The sequence below is a fragment of the Stegodyphus dumicola genome, chromosome 6, assembly GCF_044657685.1.
Source record: "Stegodyphus dumicola isolate Sdum_Otavi_A_Nest chromosome 6, ASM4465768v1".
In the NCBI taxonomy this organism is placed as follows: Eukaryota; Metazoa; Arthropoda; class Arachnida; order Araneae; family Eresidae; genus Stegodyphus; species Stegodyphus dumicola.
Window position 1 is genome coordinate 231,861,310 of NC_140773.1, and position 19,295 is coordinate 231,880,604.

A 19,295-nucleotide genomic window follows, 5' to 3' on the forward strand; every position below is an offset into this window, starting at 1 on the left:
CACGATTTTTTTCCTCCTCTTTGTCACCTTTGAAACATAAAGAATGCATATATATATATATACCAAAGACGTAAACGCAAGCCCGAAATAAAACTAAAATAAATGTTTGAGAACTAGTCGTTAATCACCAAAGTATTGATCGAGAGGTATTTCTTTCAAATTAAATCTTTCTTAGGAGTTCATAAATTTAATACGTTAAATATTTCCCTTATGTTAAATGTGACGCCTGTTCATTGGTTACTAGCTGGTAAAATATTGGAAGTGATTAATTTCTTTATCTGAATTCTTAGGAGGCTGCATTTCTAATATATCATAACTAGAATTCATGCTACATTTTTAAACAAAATATTAATATTTCATATAATATTTTGTTTCATATAACATGTCTATCAAAAGCTGGGATCTGTTGCATGCATGCAAAGCTTCAAATCTTTCATACAGATAGTTTAATGCAATGGAAATTTTCCCTCTTGTTCGTGGATTTATTAATAATGTTATGTAATTAGAAAAGGGAATAGTACTTATGCGCATTTGAAATAATAAATGTAAGTTCGAAAGCAAATTCATGGTAGTGAGTGAAAACCTAGAGGGAGTTATATTGCAAGTTATATATTAATGAGTTATAATGAAGAACAAAAGTGATATTGGTTTTCAATATCTGTAATTTTTTCGGTCATTTTTTGATAAAGGTATCATTTTTCTTATCTCTTTATATTAATATCATCTGATAGACGTTAAATAGTTTTGTATTATGAAACAGCATGTTTAGAGCATTATGTTAATTAGCATGCAATCTATTCAGAAATGCAAACTGTACAGAGTTAATACAAAAAAATGAAGTATACATTTTCAGCATTGTTTTTAAAAGAACACCATAACAGGTATCATGATCGGATCTGTATGTGTGCTTATTCCCAGCTTTCCATGCTTTGTTGTAGGCAGTCAGCATATTTCATAAGATTCAGTGAAAATGATGAGCACTCGTGCTATGGCGAAAACAGTCTGAGTCGTACAAACAATATTTGCATTAATAAAGACCATTCCAGACTTTCAGACAAATTTGAAAGCAATTGACTACAATTAAATGAGCTGATCATTCATCGCAGATTCTAGCCCCTATTTGAACTTCTATTCCTCTATTTCCATGGAGCTTCCTGGAGGACGTCATCCCGATGATTTTTCAATTGTCGAAGAAATATGGTGGCCGTTTTATGCGAGATACTACACCCTTACTCTGCAGGTACGCGGTACCGATGTTGGCTCAATGGGGACTAATATTATCATTCCCTGTGGGAACGGACATATCATTATATCAAATGAGATCTAATTGGGCAGCTAATATTCTCGCAACTGGCTAGAGGATTTCATCCTGATGCCGCGCATACGTCAAATAATCAAATTTAAAGATGTTGTGCTGGCTAAGATATCCTATCGTGATTCCATCCTACATCATGATGCTGCAGCCTCTGAATGCGTGACGCTTGATGATGTTCTGGGTCTGATTCTGTGTGTCTCGTTCGCTTCAGAATCTTACAAGCTTATCCTCTTCAAAGTTCCAGGGCATATTACCCATGAACAGGACATCACGCCAGTCTGGGACTGCCCAACTGAGATATTATCTTTAATCCTGACCCCCTGGACTAGGCGGTTAGAGCAGTGATCGGCAAACTTATTAGTCAAAGAGCCAAATATGAACATTACAACAATTTTTAAAAAAATGGAGAGCCAAATCTGCTTGTTTAGTAAACTTTTATTACACTAAATAAAACTAAATTTAATATTTAATAAATATTTATTAATGCGAACAATGTGCTTGCATCTCCTTGGAAAGTTCGAGTAAGTGAGATTTGTATGTTGTTTTTAATTTTAGGCATGATTCCCAGTTCTCATCAATAATACGACTTCTCAGTTTACTCTTGATAATTAATGTTCATGCTTGAAAAAGATTCTTCGCATATATATATAGAACCGAAAAGGGAAAGAACAGCAAACACGAGCTTTTTCAGCTGATCGTAAGAGTCAGGAATACTATTCTAAGAGTTGAAAATGATTATGTTTTCCTTCTCCAGGTCATTCAAAGCAACCATTTGTGTTGTGAACTAAGATCACATTTTTTCTTCCTCAATATTTCCAATTCAACACAAAGACTTTCGAATTTAGAGCGCCATATCTCCTTGTTTTTTAAATCCAGCAATTGTATTTCAAAGCTACCAATGTCAATTTCAAAAGGAGAAAATTTCAACTCGGTTATCGTAGCATTAAGAGGATTTTTGACAAATGCTAAAATTGCTCTGCTGTTTTTAAATTCCTGAAACCTGCTGAGAAATGCTTCCCTCGTATTTAAAATTATTGTTTTAAAATGGTGTTTATCAATAGAGGAATTATTTTCTTGGCGATGTTTCAGCAGGCTCGGAAAGTGAAACAATGTTTCCCTTTCAAAATCCTGTGCAAAAATGGATAATTTGTTTTCGAATGTTATTACTTCCTTTAACATCGAAAAAATTAAGTTTCCTTTACCTTGTAGTTTACGATTAAGCTGATTTAGATGAGACGTAACGTCTACCAGGAAATAAAAGTTTTGGATCCACTGATCGTCTGTTAGTTCTGGATAGTGAACGCCCTTCTCAAGGAGAAATGCTTTAATTTCAGAAAAAAGGGACGCGAAACGTTTTAAAACGTTCCTTCTTGATAAACAATGTACCTTGTTATGAAGCAGAAGATCAGCTTACTCACCCTCCATTTCATATAAAAATTCTTTGAATTGGCGATGATTAAGAACTTTAGCTAAAATGGAGTTGATAATACGAGTAGTAATCACTAATTACATAATTTTACAAATTTCTTCCGGAGATGTTTGCACACAAAGTGCTTCTTGGTGAATGATATAATGGTAAACAAGTATCTCGTGATTAATTTTTTCTTTCAAAATAGCAACAACCCCTTTTCTTACGCAGGTCATACCTTTGGCCCCATCTGTTGAAATCGACACATTAAAAATTAAACACATTAAAAAATAAAACAACTTTATAATAAGACAGGACAACGGCAGACACGGTAGATAAGACAAAACTGTTCACACTGCAACTGCTGCTCTGTGATGCCAATTTGTACTTTCACTACTTTATAAAAAGCATGCACGGGCATGCTGATAGCTTGTACATGGTTTATGTTTACGTTTACGAAAACTAATAAAATTAAACTCGATGTCCGGTACGTATTTTTACAATATAAAATTTTAATTACCTATCTATCTTTTCAATCAAACAAAAAATTATACATGTTCTCGATTTATAGAATTTGGACCTACAGTTCCTTCATGTGAATCATTCGACACACAGTACTTGCAGATATTTTATGTAAGATTGCAGTAATGGATGTAAGATTTGTCCAGGTTGCTTGCACATTTTGCTCGGTTAACATAGTAATATTCTGATCTTCAGAAAGGAAAATAACATTTGGGCGATCGGGGCACAGGTGTCCGAACAACTGTTGGATGTGTTTGGAATTGTTTTCACGTTGAAAAATTCACCTAATGATCAATGCCGAATAAAAGAGCGACATCCTTCTTTGATTGTGCTGCTTCCGTGCATTCGGCAACACACCAGTGCTCATCGTCTGCCATTTGCTATCTATCTATCATCTGTACAAAGAGGAATATTATAACATCTTATTCTGTAAAATCTATAAACACTTCATAGCATTTAAATGAACCTTCTCTAAACCCTTTCAGAATGAACTATAAGAAATCCCCGCTAGATGCGTGCGAACGTGTAGAAGAAAGATTCTCTGTTAACAACGTCAACACCTAGTAAGCTCGATGCATCAGTCTGTAAGTGGAATCATCTAAATGACTTTAGAAAGACAAGGACACTAAATATAAGTACGTAATGTCATTTTATTAAGAATTATCGTCCTTTCCATTGTGATTTCATTGTACTCACGCTAAGACTACACTAGTAAGGAATATGAAAAGAATTGCTATTCAAGTGACATGAAAGAGCCACTGCTTTTACAGTATTTCATGACATCTAAGTGCCATCCACTTTCATCTACGTATAAATCGCCAGCTAACAGGTGCTCTTAGGATCACCAGAAGCCAAGATTTATGTTTGAGCTGTGACTATGCGTGATTTTATAGTGATTGTGCGCGATTTACTTCACTTTTCGACCACTTTTCTGATTATTTCGATTTTATCGTAAAGATGATTATCGTGCTCAAGAGCGCTACCTGTGTGATCCATAGGGAAGTATATGCACACTTCCATCTGCATCCACAGACATTTTCAGACAAAATTCAACCACACTTTCTAAAATTGCTAATTTACGTTATGTGCTTACTTTATAGTAGCCAGTGTAATTATAATACATACTTAAAACTGATAAGAAATGATAATTATGATACATAACTATTATTTATAAATAGTAGTTAACAGCTTCTAGCAATAGCTTCACGTATTTTAGTGCATTTGCACGGTTTTATGATGAAAATTGAGCGCGTTCATGACGCCTTCTGATGAAGCTAACAAAAAAGACATAGAAAGTGAGATTTGGAACATATGGCTTTAAAAATCATCTTAAAGTTATGGGATATTTTCTCCCTTCTTCTAGCATGTCCTCGTGGTATAACGGTAGAACCTCGACGCATATTCGAGAAGTCAAGATTTGAGTCCCGAAGTGGGCAGTGCACATTTTTCAAGTTTCCTGTTTCAAAATAACCTAATGACTCTACAAAGTGGCTAAAACTATTTCCTTATAACATGCAAGGTCTGAAGGTTTTACATCAAATTGGCAAAAGAAACAAGTGCTTTTCTCATGTTATGAATGTCCATATGATCTTGCGAAGAAATGTGACAAATAGTGATCACCTGTACCATTGCATGAAAGGATGCCTATACCATTGGATCGTATCTTACTAGTTGGATAACTATGGCAATTCTACAGCTAATATATGCAGCAGATTTCCGACCCTCTGGGGATGAGCGATTTTATTAGACCAGAACCAAACGGACCTCGTGTCCGTATTATGTAGTGACTCTGATAACTTTGGGTTGTCAAACACAAAACGTCACCGGCTCATCTCGCCATTTTATCTTTCAAATTTTTGTCTTGAAATGAATACGAGGTAATGATTAAGAGAGAGAGACGGGGGCATTCGTATTGTGAAATCAGAGGTGAAATCCTTGGACTCTCGCAAGACGAACTACTGCGAATGCATTTGCCAAAAATGTTTCCATTAATCAAGAACGATGAACCTTTCTTTTGGAAGAAACCTGTATTTATGCTAGGATTAACATTCCACTCTAACAACCATTTAATTAATTTTGGTTTTTTTTTAAATCATTCGCATAAAATCAATATTCAACAGCTGCTATGTTAAAATATAAATCAAAATACAACAGCTGCTTTGTTGAAATATAAATAAAGAAAACGTTATGTGGGGTTATTTGAAATATTTTAGATAAAAAAGTAAATTTAAAGAAAGTTCTTTGTTAGTTAATTATCGTTTACGTACATTAAAACACGAGGCATTTCAATAGATGGTATAGCAGGAATCACAGAATGAAATTCTTATAGCCATTACAGTGTAATTAAATAATTAATCAGTAAAGATAAGCAGTTTGAATGCAGTTGAATGCATCATTTACTTTGAAATGAGAATACGAATAATCAGGAAAGATAAGCAGTTGGAATGCAGTTGAAAGCGTCATTTACTTTGAAATGAGAATACGAATAATTCAGATACAATAGGCAAACTAAAATCTACAGACGCGATTAGCCTTAAAGTAAAGCATGGTATATGCGAGGGTGGATCCAAAAAAAGTTTACAAGGGTAATAATTTTTTTTATTAACGGTAGAGAAAAAATACAAGAGGAAGTTAAGAGGCCTACATTTCTATCATTTTCCCACGTGATCATCAAGTCTATTTAAGCATTTATTTGAACGGAAGACCAACTTGTGTAACCCGGTTTGGCAGAAATCACGTGTCCCTGCCCACTGAGCTAGTTTTTCATGGCTGTTTTCGCATCATTGTTCGAACAGAACCTCACTCCAGAAAAATATGTCTTCAGTTTCGGAAAAAGGGAGTAGTCACTTGGTGCTAAATCTGGAATATATGGAGGCAGGACTTCCCACATTTGCAGCAATTTTTGTGTTTGGCGAGCAGTATGGGGCGGGGTATTGTCATACAGGAGAATAAACTATCACTCAACAACCCAGGACGCTTGCTTCGCGTAATCTTGTGAAAGTGGCGAAACCACTTTTCTAAACGCCTTGCCTTTTCAATTGCTCTGGGACATCTGCGACTTATGCGAATATATTCTACCTACCCGCACAATCGCTGTTAGACAAGTAGTGCCAACTGCCTGCACACTGAGGAAAACGTATTCCTTCTACAATACTTACTTATTAAATGCTGATGCTTGCGACATTTTCCTTTTTGGATCCGAGGTTTTCCCCATGTGTAACGTGTATACGAGCCAGTTTCCCTTAGAAAGTCCTCCACGAAGGCATCCCTCCCCTTAGGCAGATAGCTCTAGTGTGCTTTGCTATAATTAAATAAATAAAAAATAACCTTTTTGGATCCACCTACGTATGAGGATGTATATATATATATATATATATATATAACAAGCAAGGTAGTTAGTACAATACTGTATGACCAATTTGATATATAGAGAAAGAGAAAGATGCATTGTGCATATCTAATTTTACTTTGTTCAGTTTCTGAAAAGTATCAATTCGGAATGCGTCTTATAAATCAAATCTTGTGCGAATTATCGGCTTGATAAATATGTTTGTCTAGCAGTATTAATTAAATGAAATTAAAGCCAAGAACTGCGTTTTGTCGAAAGAAAGAAAATGCATTACGAGAGGATATAAGGTATTTCTCCCACCTTCTTAGCATGCCTTTGCGGTGTAGTGGTCAACACACTCGACGCGTATGGAGATGTTCGTGGATCGTGTCCCAGGAAAGGCATTGTTCATTTTTCATTTCTCCTGCTCTAAAAAAATACCTAATGTCGCTACAAGGAATATAAATTTCGTCACTAGTATGTAAGACATTTTTACACTAATGTAAGGAAATAACTGAAGGGCTTGCAGCAAGAAGCGGCCGGCTCCACATTTTTAAATTTTTGGAAAATTAAGAAAAAAATTAAATTGTATTCTAAACATTTGTCCTCATTAAAAGTGATAGTAAAAATGATTTTTCACGGCTACTCTAATGGCTTTTTACTCCAATGCAAAGAATGATGTTTTTAACAAACAAAAAAAAAAAAAATAAATAAAAAAATAAAAAAACTCATGAACACAAAATCTACGACCTGGAGTTGGGCCCTTCTTACTGCAAGCCCTTCAATTTTTACAGGATTACTGTAAGATTACTGATGCATAAGATTACTGTAAAAATTAGAAATACTTTTTACAATAATACATAAGAAAGTTTTACGATAATATTAAAAAATTTATTTAACTCATATTAGGAATCCAAATATTAAAGCAAAATCTAGAGAAAAGATATTTTTTTCATTACGCCTTAATTGAAAACGGCTAAATAACTGAGCACTGAGGAAACTAAATTAAAAAATATAGTGCATTTACAGTATACAATGTATAAAATTGAAAGAAGTGAAGAACCTGTAAATTATTCACACATCATCATGCTTCAGAATTCATAATATATCATTATTTCTTTAATTTGTTTTTGTTCTTACTATTGCCGTTACAAAGTAATTCATCCATCATATTTTATAAAATTATCTCTAATATCCCAAATTCTGATCTTTCGGATTGAATGCTGACAAAATGCAACAGAATATCTAATCTATTACTCGGAAAATCCATTAAATAGCATTTTTCTCTCCGCTTTTAAGCTTTGGAACGAAAGAAGATTTTCAAAACATTCAATATTTTACGTAATCTAAAATTAAAGTGCAGCTCGATTGAACCTCCTGAAAATGTTAATATCCCAGATTTGGTTAAAGAAAAAAGAAATGAATTGAAGAATGTAATTCGATCTGAAATGGAAACAATATTGCTTTGTTCGTTAATATAGGCATATTAAAATAGGTTTTGGAATTAATTACGAAGAATATTAATCACAAATGTTTAGATTCAATACATTTTAATAACTGCAATGACATTGGAAAATACATGTTTAAATACTTTTTTCGCAAAATATTTACATTATGGAAATTAATTAATCTTAAGCATTTGTTTTATTAATTCAATTAAATGTAGCAAATGTAGATAAAATTATTATGGTACTGATTGCAAAGCTGAAAACAGATCTTTCATAACAATTTGCTTCCAAAAATCTACCATTTTTTCTACTTGGCTGTGAAATTGAATTTAAGAGGAAAGATTTCATCTAGAAATCCGTATTCTTTAGGAAGAAAAACATACTCCCAACGACGGACGGCGTCACACATGTTGGTCACCACTAAGGCTAGTAGCAGTGGTCATTTTGTTATGGAGGCACCTAACAGGTAGGCTGCCTTTGCCTGCTATGAGGAGAAGGACAAATACAACCATGCCTTTTCCGCGATTCGAGCCCGGTTTCTTTGGTATCCCATTTATTTAAATCGGCTTCCCTAACCTCTATAACATATGGGCGGCAAAAAGAAAAAATGCATGAAGGAATTTTATTAAAATTACTTAGTTTGGTTCCTGAAGGAGGGAAAAACCATATTTGTCATCAAAAGCTGTGAAAGGTGTTTCAAAAATCTATGGCTGATACCATATGTTAGTCATATATTTCATTATTACAATTATTGTAATTGGATTGATTTTCGAATAAGGCCATAAAAATATAATAATAAGGCCGAAAAAGAAGGGAGGCCGAATAAGGCCGAAAAAAAGGGAGATAGGGTTAAACACCAAACCGATGGCTCACATACTCTAGGAGTTTCAAGAGGTAACCGGGAGTGTTGTTTCCATGAATACCATCCGTAAAAAAAGCGCACGTGCTTGATTTCCATAGTCGTGCTGCTGCCCATAAACGTCCAACCGCGCTGATCGGTTAATGTGGTGCAAAGCACGCCAACAGTGGACCACTGTCAGTAGAAAAGAGTTCTCTGAAAAAAAGAATCAAGATTCATCCTCTACCATTCGGATAGCAGGGACTGCCTTGAGACCGTCTCCTGCTAGAATATATTGTGCCAACATAAAGTTCGGAGGGGCTGGAATTATGATATGGTAATGTTTCTCTTGGTACGAACTTAACCCTTAATCCGTATTCATGGTAAACTGAACATCGACGCCGACTTCACTGTTCTGGATGACAGTGTGCTTCCTACGTTGTGGCAGTTTTACGGGTTGGATACATGTTACTTTCAGGACGCAATCGCCAGCTGTCACATTCTGAGGCCTACCATGGACTGGTATGAAGGTAATGGCGTTAACGGAATGAATTTATCTGCCAAAAAACCACATCTGAACGCTTTCGAGAACCTCTAAGACGAGATGGATCACCAAATTAAGGAGTGCAGCAATCATCCAATATCGGTAAAAGAACTGACATGTCTTCTCCAAGCCAAGTGGAAAAAAATTCCAATAGCCGTCATAAAAGGACTTGCGGGAAGCATGTCCCTGAGGGTTGAGACTGTAATTGCCGCTCGTAGAGGTAGTTGTATATATATCTGTGTGTGTATGTGTATTGGGGAACTAATTAGAAATATGCAAATACTGATACATGATTGTTTCTTAAATGCATATAAAGCGATTACAAAAGTAATAAAAAGTGTAAACATATTAGAGAGACAATATTTTGAATTATTTAATAGAGTAATCATCCCTCATTCAAAGCATAAATATCGCATAATGATAAAATGAGTAGATACACGAACAAATTAAAGAAAATAGCTGTGACAGTACCACTAGGACTGTTTCTGTTCATTTTAACATGAGCAGATAGCACTATAATTTTAAATCCCCATGCAATGGAATAGAAAAAAAGACTTAGTCCTCATTAGGGGAAAGCACACGCTCAAATACTACGTTTTTAAAATTTCAACCTATCCAAAAAACATCAGTGATTAATTTAGGAAAACAAATTATAAATTAAAAACATTATATAACATAACTATCATAAAGTTTGAAGCAACTAAAAGCTTACCTCCATTGTAGCACTGAAGATACTGGAATGTAGAATTTATTTTTATTTTAAACATAGCACGTTAAATGTGACTAAGAATAATGTTAGATCTATTCAATAATATTTTATTTATACGTTTATACTGGAAAAAAAGTATACTTTTTCTACAAAACCTAAATATGGAAACCTGTTCGAAAGTGTTAGCTTTAAATGTTGAGATATAGGCTTTCAAAAAGCCTTTAGATTTCTGAATGACACTGCTTACAGAGAACAATAATTGTTTTATTAGAATTTAAAATTATAAGAAATATTTTAATAAAGTTTAGGACTTTTTAACTAAAAACAAATAAATTCCCATCAACAGACATCTTTTGCTTCCATGCCTAAGCAATATTTCTTTAAAATACATTTTAGAATTTACTAAGAGCGTGAAATGTAATTAACAACTTCGACAGCAAGTCAAGTGTTCTGCGCACGAAATTATAATTAAGTAGAGCTATTAACATTTTTTCAAGAAAATGTTTTTATGAGATTTCTTGCGTGATTCACAATAGAAACAGAAATCCAATAATTACGTACGTGGTTGTTCTTACTCTAAACAAATACTTTCATTGTTCGATAGTAAATCCACTTGAGGTTCTTGATGTGGGTTTTCTCCCTCGAAATTCTCTAAACTTTCTTTAAATAATGCCAAAAAGTTATTTTATTTGCTTATTGATGTCGCAATTAAAATTAGTTTTTTAAACAATAACGAACTTATTTATTTAAAAAGAAATTTTATCCTGTACAATATTTTCTGAATTATGCGGAGAAAGCAGAAAGAAAAGGAAAAAAATACATTTGCCCCGAGCAATTTTCGCATGTGCCAAATTCATACGCCTCATAATTAAAAATAACTAAAATTCTGAAAGACAGAGTTAGTCTTTAGAAGAGTCACGACATTCTTCCATTTTTCTTTATTACGACGCAAAATACGAAATACGTTTTCGAAATATTTGCACGTTACGTGAAAAAGATTTTAAACGCTTTTTGACTATTTTAACTGACAAACTTCTCTAACACCTTTGTAGCAGATGAATTGAAAAAGAACACATGGAATGTTTTGAAGAAGCTCTGCGCACTATGAAAATTTTTCACGGTTAGTTTAAATCTAAATGACTCACATTTTAAAACAGAACGATTGGCCAATAATTTTCACAAAGATACTGAGGGCATATACTAAACTTTATTTGTATTTCTTATACTAAGAGAGATAATTAAAACATATTTAATTAACTATTTGTAACATTGTATATTTACAATTTGTGAAGCATCTTTAAATGTTTTAAATATATATTTGAAAAGGTTATTAGATCATAATATTATTATGATCTTACGGCTGAAATCTTATTATTGTCATAATATGTTTTGAAATTATGATCGTAGTTTACGCTTCTTTGCCCAAAAGAGCTATTAATTTCGAAAACCGACTTTGCGAAGAATCGCTATAAATGCGTCGCTTCACTTTTCATTCGAGTCTGTCTGCATTCGACAAAATGTAAGATATTTATCTCTTAGATTGAATCTGTCTGCTGCGGAGTAACAAACTAAGCTATTTGAAAGCAATGGATGCAGTTATTCAGAATATTGGTTTCTTATTTTTGAGTTGGATTGATTTAAATAATGAAAAGGTGTTTAATCCATGATCTAGATTGGTCATGGATTAAACGCATTTTTATAATTTAATATTATGTATATTACTTCTTGTAAAAAATATCCAATATTTTCATATAATGACGTTATATATTTCTATTATTTATTTCATATTTTGTAAAAGGCAAATGAATTCTTGATTAACAAACTCAAAGATTTGACAACGAGAAGTGGCAGCATTGTATGGAAAAAATATTTTTATCTCTAGCGCGAGAGACTGTCTGCAGGAGAATTTTCTTTCTTTCTTTTCTTTTTACCATCGACGGAACAGCTGGCCCACTAGGTTAGGTGCTTTTCAGCCAGTTGGATCCCGTCGATGGAATTAAAAATAAATACATGAATAAACATAAATAAACAGCTTAGTACTGTGTCCTCCGGGGATTGGCCACGAAACGAGGAACATCGAAGTAAGAACCAGAACATGGAAAGAAGGTGCATGGTGGGGACTGTTGAGACTAAGCGGAAGACTTTTCACTATTATCGCACATGTTCGGCATAGAGTTATATTAAAGATGTGCTATAAAAGTCAGGTACAGACGTAAAGATGACCAAATACATTACAAATTGAAAAACAATTCCTGTAGGAGAATCTAATGATATGCATATTATTGTCATAATTATATTCTTATTATTGCCATAATAATTTCAAAATGTATAATGACAACAATAAGATTTCAGCCGTAAGATCATAATAATATTATGACCTAATATCCTTTTCAAATATATTATATTTGAAACATTTAAAGATGCTTCACAAATTGTAAAAATAATCTATGATTTTGCTGCTGAACTGAGTTTTATGTGGCGTAAGTGTGATGAACGTTATATTTAATAAATAAAATTAACACATAGACCTTTTTAATAATAAAAAGACAAAGAAAAACTAAGTAAACTGAACACTCACGTGATGCACTGCATTGAGATGTCTTCTGGTTTTAAAATATTCGTGATTTTGCTGTTGAATTTTATATAGCAGTAAGTGCGAATCAAAGCGATGTTTAATAATAAAGCCAAAACGACGAAAAAAAGAGGCTTAGCAGGAGTGAGTGCAAAAGTAAAGTAAATAAACTGCGATCTCAGCAAGGAGAGCGTGAAAAACCTTAACGTGCCCTTTTGGGTAGCCGTTAAAACCTCAAACCTTTCAGAACGTTTTTATTTATTTATTTATTTATTTATTTGTAAATATTTTCCTCATAAGCTCTAACAGTTATATGAGGATAAAAATAATTTTATAACCGTAATAATACAAGTATTCTTTGTTTCTATTATCTTTTTTTTCTCGTTTTCTAAGAGAAAACGTAAAAAATATTAATCCTAAAAAGTAAAACTGTAACTATCATTAAATGCATTTCTAAGTGAAATATTCTAAGGTTAAGAAATAATGCTTGAATTCATCGAAATTCAAATTCAGCAGAAAGAAGAAATTTTTGGTGCCCTCAGTATTACGAGATGAAATATATACCTCATTCCACTTAGCTAAAAGCTTCTTATAATGGAAGGAATTCCAATAGCTTTTTGGAATGCTAATATTGATATCTATGGGTAAATTTAAAGCATCTTTAGCTAAGAAATCAACTCTTTCATTTCCATATAATCCATGATGAGCACGCACATAAGCAAAGCAGATGTCAATTTCCCCTATTTCTAAGCGAACTGACAGCTATTAGTGTTTCGATTACTATTTTGTCGCTGCCGGTAATACTGTTCAAAAGATGAAGATAAGAAAGAGAACAATAAAAAAATAAAGTAGCTTGAAGATGCTGTAGCATTATCCTTGGTCTTTTCAAATATTTATATGCAGCAGTTTTCACAACATTTGAGAGGAGGTTTGTCATAATTATTGCACATAGTTTAGCTATTCATGTAGCTCGTAATTTGTCAGCAGTCTAATATTAAATACACGCTTCACTTTAGAGTAATATAAAACTAGCAGTTACGCGGCCAGCCTTCTTCTGCCTTTTAAATGTGCCGGGAGAATGCCTAAAGGGAATAACCAAATGTTAAATTTAAAAACTGGGCAAAATTTTACTCTGCAGAACAACTTAATCAAAAAAAAAAAAAAAAAAAAAAAAAAAAAAAAAAAGACCCACAGATTTAAAAAAAATGTATTACGTATAACAAAATTACAATGAAATAAGCAATATCCCTTAATACACATATTAATTATCCTAATAAATAAATTAACCAACTTCCCGTTACAAAATCTTAAGAAATAAAATGGTATAAATGAAGTTAAAAACTTTGTTTCCTAAAATAAATCATGCAGAACTTTTTATGTAATTAAAATTGTATATAATTAAAACATAATATAAAAATATCACAATGAAATAAGCAATAAATCTCATATTTTCAAGAGAAAACAGTCAGCAGTCCAGTATCCAAAGCAATGAATGAAAAACTGTTGCCAAAACCAGATTCCTAAAAGAATGAAACTTTCTTCAGAAAGCAATAACTAACCAGAATTGTGCTTTGGGGAAGACATAATTCAAAATATACAAACCTCTTTGCCATTAGCTAATAAAGAGAGAGAGTAAAAAAGGAAATTCTTTCTGTTGTGCCTTGCGAGACACATGCGCGTCAGAATAAGAAGATTGCGATGTACGTGTTGCGTGTGCAATTAATAATATTTTATCTCATATTTTCAACAGTCCGGTATACAAAGCAGTGAATGAAAAACTATTTCCAAAACCACATTTCTAAAAGAATGAGACTGTTCGAAATCATGCGATTTCATCAAAAAAGATAAAATTAAAAACAAATCTGATTAGAATTTTGAAAACCTCCCTTCGAGATGCACTGGCTCTTGTCTAGATGCATCTATGTACCAAATTTTGTAGCTCAGCTTACGCGCAGCACGAACAAAAGTCACACACAGACTCTTTTTTTTTATTATATTTAGATATAATATCGTTGTCGATAGAAAATGAAAATTATCAATTGAATGTGTTCACAGTTAGGACAAAAAACACATCAGGTGTATGAACCTGATGTGCTGTTCATACCTTGAACGGCTTTTTAAATAATACATAATTTCTACTGCACTTCATTTAAACTTATTTCCTCGAATTTTATTAGAGATATATTTCTCATTCAATCAATTTAGTTTTCAATCCGCGACAAGACAAACATACACAAAATTTCTATTAAAAATTGTAAAACACACATTTTTTACAATTAAAATTAAAGTTTATTCGCAACAATAGGCAATTCGGCCAAAGGACCCAAAGACAAAATTTTGTGTAGAAAACACTTTTGTATTTATTTGTAGTTAACATTTGGTCCCACCGGGTAAAAATACTCTGAAGCTGGTGTATCAACTGATTTAATTTACTATTAATCCTGAAGACTCTTAAACGTTTAAACTGTTGATAATTCTGCAATTAATGCATACATATTATACAAATATGTTTGGTGCAGACGATTGCAACAAAAAAAGGGAAGTGCTATAGCTACATGCTATAGCAGTGCCATACATAAAGTTTCAACGTTCTATGGCTACTCGATTTTTTAGTTACGAGAGATTCGTACGTACGTACGTACAACCGTCACGAAAAAAATCCCCTCTAAATCCATTTTATAATACGTTTTGGAAAAAACAGTCCTTTATTCTGTCCGTATGTAAAAATGTCCCAAAAAGTCTCCCAAACAGATTCGAGAGCGGTAAAAAGGGATGTTTTCGTTGAAACCTGCAATTGATACCTGCAATTTTTTGCGATTACAATACTATCTTTACTTCGTGCAAGAAGGTAAAAACCAAACTTAGACCTCTATCGATTTCGAGAGCGACCAAGTCTAGATTCTTTCTTCCCGCACCCCTAAAGAGGAATTTACAATAAGAATTTTATATGGAAACAAATCTGCGGGTCAAAGTGAAGCGACTATTCCAATAAGTCAAAGATAAGTGAAAATATACATTCTTCAAATTACAATACTTTGCATGCTACAAATCTGAGGTAATATAGTACGAAGAATGTCTATACCGTTTCTTGCATATGAGGTCTAAAATTGGAATTTATTTTTATTACCTATTTATTTTAGAATTTCTGAGTTCGAGTGTGCTGATGAATATTTTTAATATTAAATCCGTTTCCAAAACGTTCGGAAATATTCGAACCATTATTACACTGTAAATTGAAGTATCATACAAAAAGTTTAATTAGTTAAGTTAATGATTATCAATACTAAAACAACATTAAAATTATTTAAACCAAATTTTTGAAATATGTGAAATAAAGCTTAAAATGAAATGCGTCTTTAAAATTATACTAGCTTTAATCCATTGAAGGCCAAAACGCCCGAGATAACCTTTCATTCAAACGGCCCCAATTACCAGAAACGACCCAGATTGCGATGCTTTCTTTTCTCTTCCTAAAGGTATACAGTAACAGGTGCAGTTTTCTCAAATACAATGTATCAGTTTGTTGAAGACATCTTGCCCTGAAAGGGTAATGGAAGGCTTCTTAGTTAGGAAGTGGAAAGGATGTCAGTTGAAATATTCACGCCTATTTGTGCGTTAATAGACGAGGAGGGGAAGAAACGGATTGGGACCGGCGTTTCGGCATTTTAACTTCTCCGTAACGCGTCTAGCGCGTTCAAGTGAAACTTCCGCAGGGCGTCCGTAACGCGTCTCAAGCGCTCTTCTACATTTTAAAACTTTTAAACGTTTAAAACGCTTTCTAAATGTTTACTTGTTCGAGTTTCTATTTTTTGTTTGTTCTAATACCTCCTAGAGGGTAGCACTAATCAAGCATTCTATTCCTAATTGAATATGCCCGGGTTTTATGAATATTCGCACCATTTTACATAAGATACAAGACAGTGAGAGATGGCTTCAACGTCTACTCAGCAGAAAAAGAGAAAAAATTAGTTGTGAATTGGAAAGACAAGAAGGATATACGTTTGATGAGTACAGAACATAATAACTCGATGACTGATGTTGGAACACGGAAAAGAACTTTTAAAAAAAGCAATAATTGTAAAAGATTACAACAACAAAATGGGAGGAGTGGACCGCCTGTATCAGATGTTATCAAATTATCCTGCTGTTAGAAATAAGCAGAAATATTATTGTTTTTCCATTAGGCTTTATTTCCTTATATTTTTACTTAATATTCATTGACATTCATCCACTACGAAAGTCATGTATGGAAAGTTATGATGTACAGAGAAAACAACATTACACGCTACGAAAAACAGACGGCCCGCTGGAGGGGGCAATTTTCGCGGACAGGAGAGGACGGCGAAAAGGTTAGGCATACAGGTCTGGAGAAGACTTCGCTTCTCTAAGGATTAAAGAATTTTATAAAAATAACGTTCGGTATTCAGTAATGTTTTCCCTGCGTCCATCATTTATTTAAGCATATTACTATAAGAAAGTTGGAGTATTTTCTCCCAGACATTCCATACACACGCAAAATAAAAGGGTATGTAAACCCTTTCATTTTACCATTCATTTTATTGATAATTTGTGATTCATATCATTGATAATTTGCGAGCTTTTAGAAAAATTCCGAAGAATGGAAAATGCCATCGGAATTGCATAATTGTAGTCGAACTCACTGTAAAATTATTTTCTCTTACGTAGTTAAAAATTTAATTCGATTCACCTTCCAGACATTTTAAGAGCATTCATGAACTAATTTAACACATTTGAACAGAGTATAGATTTTATTATTCAAAACAGGAACAAAACGCATATTATATATAAGCAATTTGGAATACTCTGAAAAAATTTCTTCCTGGAAACACAGAGTTTTGCAGGATTGCCGCGATGAAAGCAAGCTAAAAACTATAAATCACCTAAACTTTTGCATCAGCTGCATAAATGAAAGTACTATAGATAATTAATCATAGGCTTTATCCGTGAGAGCATTTTTATTTTGTGTATTTTCTTTGCTTTTACGGATTGAAAATTAATCAAAATATTAACAAAACTCTTCCAGAGGCGTTCAGCACAAAAGAATATAAAACACCGCTTCACATAAATATTAGATACTGAGACATGGCCTGAGCTTTGAATCATTAATCAATTTAAAGATTGCTTTAGAAGATCGTTTCCTTAAAAGTTAATTAATTGAGAGGTCTTGCAAGAAAGAACTGATTAAAACAGGTAAATATTTTACGGTTTATAGAAACTATTCATAAGATACGTGAAGTATTTACTTAAGTTTGCAAAAAAAAAATTTCTGTACGATGAGCTCTTTTAAAACGAAACCTAAAGATACGAATGTATCTCAGCATAACAAACATAACAATGCATGTATGAGAAATTAAAGTGAAAATATAACGCACATATTTTCTGCAGAAAGTTTTAATTAAAATTTGTGTGTTTACGTTCCGGTGCAATTTCGCTGTTTCGCACAAACATTATAGTCAACGAATTGCCGATACTGATATGATTCATCAGTCTGTTTTTGTTTGATTTAAGATGCTTAAACTGCAGTGTTATTGCACACATTTTCTCATTTTTCTTCGTTGATTTCTTTTGAAATTTAAGTTTCCTATTACATTTCTTTAATTAACGACGCATTTTTCATATTTAGTTGTTCATTTATTTGATGATTTGTTTTAGTTTTTGTTAAAGCAAAGGCATATAGTAAGGTGAAAACAAAGGCATATAGTAAGGTTTTATTATAAGCAAAAATTTTTCTGTAAGATGTAGGGAGTTATAAATCGCTTTACCTTCTAATGAACATTCGTAAATCTAACCAAAATCATTTCGATCTATTATACAATTCTGTATAATTAAAACGGAAAATATAGATATACTCGTATATATAGAGTATATTTACGTATAATTAAAACGGTCTTTTGATAGGAAATGGTAACTATTTGTATTCATATGCTGTGATTTTATGACTTTATAATTCTGCGTAAAAGCTACATAACGTAAATCATATGCTTTGTACTTTTAGCTGTGATACTTGATTTCCCTACTGCGCGGCCACGTTTACGAAACTAGAGACTTAGGGGAAGACTGTTTCGTGTCATTTTTTACCCTATTTTTTCAGCTTGGAAGATGCTATTGATGCAAATTTCCTATAAAGTATTTCGCAAAATAACTTCAGTTCAGAAAGCGTAATGCAGATAAATTTGAATAATACAAATGAATTAATTAAAATTAAAATTTTATGAATTAAAGGTTATTTACGTTACACACATGAGTTCAATTTGTAATTTAATTTTTTCATTCAAAGTTACTTAAATAAAAAAATGAATTTCACATTTTGTTTGTTTGTTTCATTTTTATGGTTTCTGTTCAATATATGTAGGTTAAAATATAATGCTATAAATTTTGAACCAGTACAGAAACTTTCTGAAAGAAATAAATAAAAAAAAAAAAAAAAAAAAAAAAAAAAAGATTTGTTTTTTGATTTTTATTGACTTTATTGCAAACAGTAATTAACTTAATTAAATGAATTAATGTGGTTGAATTGTTTATCAAAATCTTTGAGTAAAAGCATTCGAATAAATTGTAGAATTAAAAAATTAACTTTCTTTAAAACGTAA

At 32.7% G+C, this 19,295-nt stretch overlaps 1 protein-coding gene across 2 annotated transcripts in view; it reads right to left on the minus strand.

Annotated features, from left to right (window-relative positions):
* LOC118181882 (zwei Ig domain protein zig-8-like) overlaps positions 1-19,295 on the minus strand; it is a 762,563-nt gene that overhangs the window by 20,762 nt on the left and 722,506 nt on the right. The window lies entirely within an intron of this gene.